This window comes from Rattus norvegicus, chromosome 1, assembly GCF_036323735.1.
Source record: "Rattus norvegicus strain BN/NHsdMcwi chromosome 1, GRCr8, whole genome shotgun sequence".
In the NCBI taxonomy this organism is placed as follows: domain Eukaryota; kingdom Metazoa; phylum Chordata; class Mammalia; order Rodentia; family Muridae; genus Rattus; species Rattus norvegicus.
Genome location: NC_086019.1, coordinates 127,597,160 through 127,609,573, shown reverse-complemented (window position 1 = coordinate 127,609,573; position 12,414 = coordinate 127,597,160). Strand labels below are relative to the sequence as shown.

The 12,414-nt window shown below is 48.3% G+C and overlaps 1 protein-coding gene across 13 annotated transcripts in view; it reads right to left on the bottom strand.

The window, feature by feature from the left end:
- Apba2 (amyloid beta precursor protein binding family A member 2) overlaps window positions 1–12,414 on the bottom strand; it is a 233,099-nt gene that overhangs the window by 88,551 nt on the left and 132,134 nt on the right. The gene's annotated exons all lie outside the window — the stretch shown is intronic.

Sequence of the window (12,414 nt, the reverse complement as noted above, 5' to 3'; positions counted from 1 at the left end):
TGCACGTACTCACCCACAGATGCACATACTCACACACAGATGCACATACTCACCCACACGTGCACATACTCACACACAGGTACACATACTCACCCACAGATGCACGTACCCACAGATGCACATACTCACCCACAGATGCACGTACCCACAGATGCACATACTCACCCACAGATGCACGTACTCACACACAGATGCACGTACTCACCCACAGATGCACATACTCACCTATAGATGCACGTACTCACCCACAGATGCACGTACTCACACACAGGTGCACATACTCACCCAGAGATGCACATACTCACACACAGGTGCACATACTCACCCACAGATGCACGTACTCACCCACAGATGCACGTACTCACCCACAGATGCACGTACTCACCCACAGATGCACATACTCACACACAGATGCACGTACTCACCCACAGGTGCACATACCCACAGATGCACGTACTCACCCACAGATGCACATACTCACCCACAGGTGCACATACTCACACACAGGTACACATACTCACCCACAGATGCACGTACCCATAGATGCACATACTCACACACAGATGCACGTACTCACACACAGATGCACGTACTCACCCACAGACGCACATACTCACCCACAGATGCACATACTCACCCACAGATGCACATACTCACACACAGGTGCACAAACTCACCCACAGATGCACGTACTCACCCACAGATGCACGTACTCACCCACAGATGCACGTACTCACCCACAGACGCAGTACTCACCCACAGACGCACGTACTCACCCACAGACGCACGTACTCACCCACAGACGCACATACTCACCCACAGATGCACGTACTCACCCACAGATGCACATACTCACACACAGATGCACATACCCACCCACAGATGCACATACTCACCCACAGATGCACGTACTCACCCACAGGTGCACATACTCACCCACAGATGCACGTACTCACCCACAGGTGCACATACCCACAGATGCACGTACTCACCCACAGATGCACATACTCACCCACAGGTGCACATACTCACCCACAGGTGCACATACTCACATACAGATGCACGTACTCACCCACAGATGGACATACTCACCCACAGACGCATATACTCACCCACAGATGCACATACTCACCCACAGGTGCACATACTCACACACAGGTGCACATACTCACCCACAGGTGCACGTACTCACCCACAGATGCACGTACCCACAGATGCACATACTCACCCACAGATGCACGTACTCACACACAGATGCACGTACTCACCCACAGATGCACATACTCACCTATAGATGCACATACTCACCCACAGCTGCACGTACTCACACACAGGTGCACATACTCACCCACAGATGCACGTACTCACACACAGGTGCACATACTCACCCACAGATGCACGTACTCACCCACAGATGCACGTACTCACCCACAGATGCACGTACTCACCCACAGATGCACGTACTCACCCACAGATGCACATACTCACACACAGATGCACATACTCACCCACACGTGCACATACTCACACACAGGTACACATACTCACCCACAGATGCACGTACCCACAGATGCACATACTCACCCACAGATGCACGTACCCACAGATGCACATACTCACCCACAGATGCACGTACTCACACACAGATGCACGTACTCACCCACAGATGCACATACTCACCTATAGATGCACGTACTCACCCACAGATGCACGTACTCACACACAGGTGCACATACTCACCCAGAGATGCACATACTCACACACAGGTGCACATACTCACCCACAGATGCACGTACTCACCCACAGATGCACGTACTCACCCACAGATGCACGTACTCACCCACAGATGCACATACTCACACACAGATGCACGTACTCACCCACAGGTGCACATACCCACAGATGCACGTACTCACCCACAGATGCACATACTCACCCACAGGTGCACATACTCACACACAGGTACACATACTCACCCACAGATGCACGTACCCATAGATGCACATACTCACACACAGATGCACGTACTCACACACAGATGCACGTACTCACCCACAGACGCACATACTCACCCACAGATGCACATACTCACCCACAGATGCACATACTCACACACAGGTGCACAAACTCACCCACAGATGCACGTACTCACCCACAGATGCACGTACTCACCCACAGATGCACGTACTCACCCACAGACGCAGTACTCACCCACAGACGCACGTACTCACCCACAGACGCACGTACTCACCCACAGACGCACGTACTCACCCACAGATGCACGTACTCACCCACAGATGCACATACTCACACACAGATGCACATACTCACCCACAGATGCACATACTCACCCACAGATGCACATACTCACCCACAGATGCACGTACTCACCCACAGGTGCACATACCCACAGATGCACGTACTCACCCACAGATGCACATACTCACCCACAGGTGCACATACTCACCCACAGGTGCACATACTCACATACAGATGCACGTACTCACCCACAGATGGACATACTCACCCACAGACGCATATACTCACCCACAGATGCACATACTCACCCACAGGTGCACATACTCACACACAGGTGCACATACTCACCCACAGGTGCACGTACTCACCCACAGATGCACGTACCCACAGATGCACATACTCACCCACAGATGCACGTACTCACACACAGATGCACGTACTCACCCACAGATGCACATACTCACCTATAGATGCACATACTCACCCACAGCTGCACGTACTCACACACAGGTGCACATACTCACCCACAGATGCACGTACTCACACACAGGTGCACATACTCACCCACAGATGCACGTACTCACCCACAGATGCACGTACTCACCCACAGATGCACGTACTCACCCACAGATGCACGTACTCACCCACAGATGCACATACTCACACACAGATGCACATACTCACCCACACGTGCACATACTCACACACAGGTACACATACTCACCCACAGATGCACGTACCCACAGATGCACATACTCACCCACAGATGCACGTACCCACAGATGCACATACTCACCCACAGATGCACGTACTCACACACAGATGCACGTACTCACCCACAGATGCACATACTCACCTATAGATGCACGTACTCACCCACAGATGCACGTACTCACACACAGGTGCACATACTCACCCAGAGATGCACATACTCACACACAGGTGCACATACTCACCCACAGATGCACGTACTCACCCACAGATGCACGTACTCACCCACAGATGCACGTACTCACCCACAGATGCACATACTCACACACAGATGCACGTACTCACCCACAGGTGCACATACCCACAGATGCACGTACTCACCCACAGATGCACATACTCACCCACAGGTGCACATACTCACACACAGGTACACATACTCACCCACAGATGCACGTACCCATAGATGCACATACTCACACACAGATGCACGTACTCACACACAGATGCACGTACTCACCCACAGACGCACATACTCACCCACAGATGCACATACTCACCCACAGATGCACATACTCACACACAGGTGCACAAACTCACCCACAGATGCACGTACTCACCCACAGATGCACGTACTCACCCACAGATGCACGTACTCACCCACAGACGCAGTACTCACCCACAGACGCACGTACTCACCCACAGACGCACGTACTCACCCACAGACGCACATACTCACCCACAGATGCACGTACTCACCCACAGATGCACATACTCACACACAGATGCACGTACTCACACACAGATGCACGTACTCACCCACAGACGCACATACTCACCCACAGATGCACATACTCACCCACAGATGCACATACTCACACACAGGTGCACAAACTCACCCACAGATGCACGTACTCACCCACAGATGCACGTACTCACCCACAGATGCACGTACTCACCCACAGACGCAGTACTCACCCACAGACGCACGTACTCACCCACAGACGCACGTACTCACCCACAGACGCACATACTCACCCACAGATGCACGTACTCACCCACAGATGCACATACTCACACACAGGTGCACATACACACAGATGCATGTACCCACAGATGCACATAGATCCATATAATCTTAAAACAGCAGACTGAGAAGCAACTTTCTCAAACTGTAAAGGTGCTCTTATGGCAACGTCAGAATGTCCTGATTGATGGGGAAGCAACAGAAGGCTTTCTGTAGGAGGAAGAGGAGGAAGGGCAAGGACAAGGAGCAAGGGGCCAGCTGCCACTGTCCCCAAGGAGCTTTGTGCAGGTCATCCCAGCTACAGCTGCCCCCACAGGACAGGGATTGCACTGTAGAGATCTTGAAAAGGAAAGACAGGCAAGCTATCTGTCAGACAAAAAGGCTGGTCTTACAGAATGGACAGACAAAACAGTACAGCTAAGAAAAACATCCAGCCAGATGCCAAGTGCTTCAATATGAAGACTCAGTGGCTGTTCTATTCACTGGCAGTTAGAAAAAGTGACAATGAAAAGCATCTCATGGGTACGAAATTATAAAGCATCTGTAAAGGAACAAGAAAGACAAACATTTCGTATGAAAATATGCACTGTTTCTGGGATGAAAGAAAACTGTAAAAAATTTTTAATTTGGTTCAAAATCAATTTATAAAGTGAATGTGCCTCCAGCAGAATCCCTAGTGAGGACAACAAAGCCATGACAGCTGGAGAAGTGACTGCAGAAACACTATAGGACGGCAACAAAAGACAGAAAATTGCAATTACATGGGAAATTTTTTACTGTCATAAGAATACACAGGAGTATCAAAGAAGACTATTCATAACAGCCCAACACATGTGGGAATTGAGTATATGATGGTGGTCAGTTTTCAGATAATGAGGGTAGGGCTATCATCTTTGTAACCCTTTTAGTTAAAAAGCGATGTCTGCCCCCAAACTTTTCACAAAAATATATAGTAGAGAGGCTAAGGTGGAAAGCAGACAAACCTAGAATGCAGGGTGCTCAGTGCAGAGAAGGCCTTTGTGAATGACAGACATCACAAGGAAAAGAGCGACCCCCTCAGGCAAGAGTAAGAGAGCCCCACGCCCCATCTGGGGAAGGCTGCTGAATAACCGGAGAGGAAATGTGGGTGGGGCAGTAGAGGAGTGGCACCCTTGTGAGTTGCTAGTGAAAATGCAAATTAGCAGGGCATCCAAGGAACCCAGTGTGGAGGCTCCTCAAGAAATTAAAAGGTTAAGTATGAGGTGCCCTAGCAACCCTATTTCCCAGTATTCAAAGAAAATGAATTCAGGCTGTGGAAGCAATGTCTGCTCATAATGCAGAATCCTTTACAGTATCTCCACCATGCAGACAGCCTTCATGTCCTCGGGCAGATGGACAGGTAAAGAGGATATGGCATACACACAGGACAATGCTACTCAGCCTTCAGAAAGAAGGTAATTTTCCCATTCACACCAACGGATGAACCTGGGGAGAATGCGTCCAGTGCAATAAGTCAAGCACACAACCATGGCTCTCACACTCACTGGCATGATGAATCTGCTATAGGCAAACTCTGGGCAGCAGAGAGAGAAGCAGTGGTCAAGGGCTGTGAGGCAGGAGCGGATAGGGAGAGGTTGGGCAGAGGAAACAAGGCTTCGGCTATGCAAATGAGCATGTTCTAGATAGCTGTTAGAAAAGCAAAGTTAACTTTGTACCACATACTCCAAATTGACTGTGAAGGTAGATCTCCTATTATGTGTGTAAGGGGCGGGGGGTGAGGGTAAGGTATCAGTGTGTGCAGGTGGACACCAATCACACAGACTGCAGTGACAAAGTGGCAGCGACACATGCTTTCACCCACCTCTCAGTGTGCACAGCTTCTGTGGGTTTTAAGGAAAAGAATTTGGATGACACTAATGAAAAGGGAAAATAAATGCAATTTTCCTTTCTATGTTTTCCTATTTATGATTCCTTAATGAGTATCAGGTCAACCATGTAACCACCACCACAAATACATTTTAACCCTGCATTTGAAGGAAAAAAAAATATAGAACTATAAGGAAAAAATAAAGACAAATCACAAATCGTGGCTGGGAGACATCAGTTGCCATGCGGGTGCTAACACACACTCTGCCAGTGGTTCTCAACCTTCCTAATGCTGCGACCCTTTAATACAGTTCTTCATGTTGTGGTGCCATCCAACCATCAGATTATTTTCATTGCCACTTCATAACTGTAATTTTGCTACTGTTACGAGTCATGTTGTAGATATCTGTGTTTCCCAATGGTCTTAGGCGATCCTGTGACAGGGTCATTTGACATCATGTCCCCCCAAGGGGTATTGACCCAGATTAAGGACTACTGTGCTTTGCATATCAATGTTTTAAAAAGCAAACAATTAGCCTAATGGGAAATAAGAAAAAAAATACAGGAAGATAATTGGCCAAAGAGAAGGAAGGACAGGCTGGTATTATTGACCTCATAAAGAATCTGGGAAACCAGAGAATCTAACTCCTCCATCTCATTTGAGCAACGTTCCAGTATTAGCACCAAATGTCCCAGCCCACTCTGGGGGCAGCATGGCGGCCTCTGAGAAGCTTCAGAGGCAGAAGATCCAGCCATTCCACTTCCTTGCTGTTTCCTCGAGAGAACCATTAGCCCACAAGCATTCTGTTTTCGAGAGCAACCATCAGGAAACAATCTAAGTGTTCATTAGCAGGAAGGCGTTCATTACATGGTACCTAGTAAAGCAGCTCAGGGAAACCTCGGCTGCAGTTAACATGAATGAGGCAGAGCTCCTGATGAGACCGATGGGGTAGCTCTCCCTGAGGAGGTAAACATCACAAAGACTCAGGAACTCTGTCCCTGCCAGTAGAGCACAGCACAGCTATGCTTGTTGGACGAGGTGTGTGCTCCCCATGGTCTCAGGTGTTGGAATTTAATCCCCACAATAAAGTTTCCAGGGGGGAAGAAACAATCCAACTGACCACAGGCACTGAGCTATGGAGAAAGGAAACCACTTCCTCTAAGGGTATTTGGAAGTGGACCCTAGAGTGATATGTAGACATGGCCATATTAGGATGGGCCCCGATGATTATTCCTAGGTTTTTATTTTGCTTGGTTTTGTTTGTTTGTTTTATAAGAGGAGAGAGAAAAGATAAGACACACACACACACACACACACACACACACACATACACACACACACACACACACACACACACTGCCATGACGTCACACAAAATTACCCAAATGTTTTTTAATGGAAATATAAGGGCTACAGAGATGGCCTAGCAATTAAGAGCACACATTGCTCTTGCAGAGGACCCAAGTTCTAGTCCCAGTACCCATGTCTAGCAGCTTACAATCACCTGTAACTCCAATCCCAGGAGATCCAATACCTCTGACCTCCAAGAGACCAGCATACACATGCACCTGCCCACATATATACACGTAGCTAAATAAACTAACTCTTTAGTTAAAAGAAAAGTTGGGAGTTGAGAGATGGCTCTGTGGTTAGGAGCACTGGATGCTTTTCCAGAGGACCTGGGTTTGATTCCCAGCACCCACGTGATGGCTAACGACAGTCTGTAACTCCAGTTCCGAGGGATTCAACGTTCTCTTACAGCCTCCTTGGGCACCAGGCACACAAGCAGTGCGTCGACATACGTATGGAAGAAATACCCATGTATACAGGAAAGAAAGAGCGAGGTAGAGATGGAGAAGGAAAGCACAGACTTCTGCCTATTTGATATATCAAAATTAAGGGCAGTGAAGAGCCAAGCTAAGCAGAATGTGAAAGAGCCTCTCTTTGTGAAGGACTGCAGTGCTGGACCAGCCCCGGAAAGGAAGGGAGACGGCAGAGAGAACTTAAAGTTCTGTGAAAACAGCTTCCGACTCACTGCCAGCAAGGCGGCTGCAGGACCCTCCTCACTCCACAGCTGGACTGAAGGACAACCCCAGCCACTGAACGGAGGAAAGTTACATCAGCCTCCAAGAGTCTGTCCAGTCTCCACTGCTCTTGCCCTGCTCTTCCTTGGCATTAATTTTCCTGCAGGCAGAAGGCAGTGGGCCCTGTTCTCCAGCTCAGGTTAAAGGTCCAGGAACAGTGCAATTGACCCAAGGTGACACTGAAGCAATGCTGTGACCTCTCCCTTGATGGCTCTACCATTTCCCAAGCCTCTTGGATCCCACCTTTTGCACAGAACTCCACGGTTCACTGAACTCTGAGTATCAATGCTTTGGCCTCTAAGCTCCCCTGCAGCCCTCCCATGCCATCCCCAGTCAGGAGCTGCTCACTGGCCTCTCGCCATCAGATACTCCCATGCCCAGACTTAATTCTCTGCAGCTATGTTTTCCCTACTTCCTTCCATCCTGGGAATACGCCTCTGGCAAGAGGATGTCCCAGGCTCTTGGGGATAGCAGCTTATTCCTCTTACCCATAGGTCCATGAAACTTAATTCTCCATCCAGGCCCAAGAGCTTGTCACATCCAACTCTCAGCCAAGTTGCAATGGGAATTACGGGGGGGGGGGGGGGGGGGGGCTGAAATCCATTCACCTTTACCAATAGCTCTCCATGTTAATTTATCAGTACCCATACTCCCTCGAAGACCTTGTCACAGACCCCAGGATTAGCTCACGTGCAGACAGGGGTGCGAATTGTTTTCAGTCAGCACAGCCAGGAGGGAGAAAATGCAGGTGTGGTAAGTGGGTGCGAGAAGCCAGGGGAGACAAAGGCAGCAGCACAGGAGTCGAAGCATCTATTAAAGAGAAAGAATACTAACTGGTCCTTCCAACAGACAGGGAGGAAAAGCTCCCAAAGCAGAAAGGGGCCAGCTCAAAGAAAGAAAGAATAAAGAAGGAGAGGGATGGAGGGGCATTTCTCCGGAGAAGGAAGAAAACAGGGATAAGTCTCAAAGCAGCAACGTAATAAAAAAGTCAAAGAGGTACTCAAGAAGGGGGCGACCAGGAAGATAGATCCAAAACCAAGAAGAAAGAAAGCATAAGCAAGACAAACAGGTAAATCAACAGAAAATTGGACAGCAGGGAATGGGAGCTTCAGGAAGAAGGACAAAGGAGGGAGAGGCAGCAGCTCCATTAAGAAAATTGAGCAGAAGCTTCCAGGCTTGCTCTGAGCTGAGTGCCCCGCTGCTTGGAGTCTCATCCTCCTGGGGAACACGGGCGCCCTTAGCAGATGCAGAAGCATATGTCTTAGGTCTCCCACCCACAGCTCCCACCCGAGCAGCTCCCCTCCTGCTTCAGAATCTCAGCAGGGCTGTCCTGGCCACCATCTTCCAAGTCTGAACGCTCAGTCATGTTGATTGCCTTTCTTGGGAAGACGCACCGACATATTAGTCAGCACACCCTTGCTTTTTATTTAAACTGAGGAAGCTAAACAAGGTTATAGTGGACAGGTAAGGTGGCTCAGTGGGCAGATGTGTTTGCTATGAACATAAAGACCTGAGTTCAATTTCAAGGACTCCTTGTGGAAGGAAATAAGCAGCTCCCACAAGCTGTCCTCTCACCCCATGGCATGCACATGGCCAAACACACGACTGCACACATACCCCACACACATACATAGTAAACAAATAAATATAAAATAAAAAATTTACAGTGTCTTTGGTCATGAAAAACGAAGGCTGCTTTGCAAGAACAGACCTCAGCTCTAGCGCTCTAGGGCACATCCTGAGCTAGTGCCTGTGGCCCTCACGTCCCTCCCCTACTTCCCTGACAACAGAGATGGTCAGGTAAACACCAGTAGGTAGGCAGTGCCATTTGCAGGTTCAAAGCCATGCCCATCATTCGGCTCCTGAACGGAGGCTTACTGGAACTTTTCTCTCCTCCTGAGTTGTAGTCTCACATAGGCAGGCAAGGAATGATGTCACCTTGGAAAGTTGATTTTGAAACCCTGCAGGTTGGTGTGCTTGGCCTTGTGTAGAAATTGGGAGAACTTTCCGTGGAGAACTTTCTGTGGTGATAGACGGTTGCCTGCTCTGCCCCGTACTGTGGGCACTGAGCCAAGAGGCATGGCCTGTTCAGCTGAGGAACTAAAGATTTAACGTCTTAATTCATTTATGAAGCTGCACCCAGCTAGCAGATGTCAGGTTAAAAGTCTAGCTCTGAGACACACATATTAAAAGGGATGGTTTCTACAAAGTGGGAGGGATTAGTTGGATTTTTTTTAGCAAGATATGTAAGAGGTTTTCTCCCAAGTACTGTAGACTGCTCAGAAATATGCAAATCAGAAGAAACAAGATGAGCCAGGCCCTGACTGAGTAACTGCAAGACGAAGGCCTTGCTCAGTGGGTAACTGTTAGACAGACGGTTCCCAGCAGTTGGGTCTTTTCATCCCTAGATGATGACAAAGAACTCCAAAGATCCTCAGAAGGGCAGGAGACACAAAGCTGAGGGGTGGAGGCTATTAGGCGCAGTGCTGAGAGCTTTCCTACTTCATACCTGAACAAGACAAAACAATCGTTCCTGCAGGTCCTCTGTGAGCCTGCGCAGAAAGGCTCTCAGATCATGTACAGACTAACCAGAATCCTCGCCACTGTCTGTCATAAGATACCCATAAAGAGCCATACCCAAGGTAAAGGCTATCCCTCAGCATATTTCACCAGAAGGCTTTAGGTCGTCAGCACACAGATCTCACTTCCCTGGGCCACGTAGTAGGATGGCTGGACTATCCGGTATCTCTGTCTATCAGTCTGTTGAAAAACCTTCAAACTGTCTTCCACAGTGGCTGTGGTAAGCAGCACCCCACCCCCAGCCCCCACCAAGACTGTGTCAGGAATCCTTTCCTCTGCAACCTCACCAGCATGTGTTATCTTTTATTGACAAAGTATTCAGAGAACTAGTGTACAAATCGTCCTAAATGACTAATCAATGGAGGAAAAAAGGAAATTGAAAACCATTAGCATATGGAAGATTACTCAGATAAAGTTGTATTATGTGTGACAATCTGAACAAGTCCAGGGGATGTTAAATGAAATAAGCCAGGCCGGAAAAGGTAAAGTTGTAAGATCTCACTCATATATGAATCTAGGAACAGTTTTCTCGTGGAAACAGACTACAGCAATGGCTACTATCGGGTAGCAAAGAGGCTGATAACTATGGAGAGAGACTGGTCAGTGAGTCCCAACTTGTGGCCAATAGAAGAAACAAGTTCTCATATTCAATTGCATAGTATGGTGGTCGTAGTTAACAATAACACTTTGTATATTCTAAAGCAGCTGTAACAGAGGAAACATGAATGTCTGAAGTGAGGGACATGCTAAGTATCTCCATGTGATCCTTATACTATATACGTGTATATAATGTATGTATCAATTAGTATGTATCAATCTTTTAAAAGTGATGAGAGCGGTGATCTTCTAAGATCATTATTTTTTCCTTAAAGAAAGGGTAGACACAGCCCTGTGGCTAGGGTTAGAGGTGAGGCAAGGCATGGATTGGCTCATGCTCTATTCAAAACACACTGGACTGTGTAGGATATTTAATGTATGGCTGTAAAGTGCAGGTCCTGGTACCACCATCCATGACCTGGTGGAAAAAGAAATGTCATCTCCAAGAGATGCCACAGCCAGCTACAATGTGCCACCTTGCATCTGATAACCCTCCCAGAAACGCAGACGCTCTTAATGGCATTTGAAGATTACCGGAGAGCTGCCACAGTAAGTAGGACCCGAGGGTCTGAGGTGGGGACCTTCAGGGCAACTTGCCTCGGTGACTCACCACTCCGTGTTAGCTTCCTACTGCTCAATGTATGGAAAATCAAACGTCTGCAAGCCACAGGGCTGGAGGGGGACAGCAGCAAATCCTGACAGCAGGACTAAGTGGAGCTTCCGGCTGTCTCGGGGACTGGGAGAAGTTATCACCTGTGGCTAATACTGCAAGGATAACCAAGAGCCAAGTTCCCAGAGACACAGAAGAGGCCCGAACCTGGGAGTCTCAGAGAAAGATAGATGCTGGAGCCATGATGTAGGTCATTTAATTATTTCTAACCCTGTTAGCTTCCGAACGAATGAGAATCAGGCTATGATTTATTTATTTAGCTTTAGTGCAATTACTGGGTGAATAGCCCCTAATCTATTTTTCTTAACCATAGACAGTTAATTCCCCAGCTGTGTTCTCCAGGTACTTGCAGCTTGACGCTTCCTGGGGTATTTCTGTTCCATTAGTCCTCAGGGTCCAAATCACTTCTGGAACATTCTCCTGGTCAGCCATGCCTAATGGAGACCTTCTGTCCTCTCCTTCTTCCTTCTTCCTTCCCCTTCTCCTCCCTCTCTCCTCCTGGTTCCTATCTATGACCCCCAACCCAGTAACTGAAACCCTCTATTCTCCCCAGAAATTGGCTGTCACCACTTTTTTTTAACCAACAGTTTTAAATTGGGGAGCAAGGTTTATACAGCAAAGTGTACGGAGGGATTCATTTCTC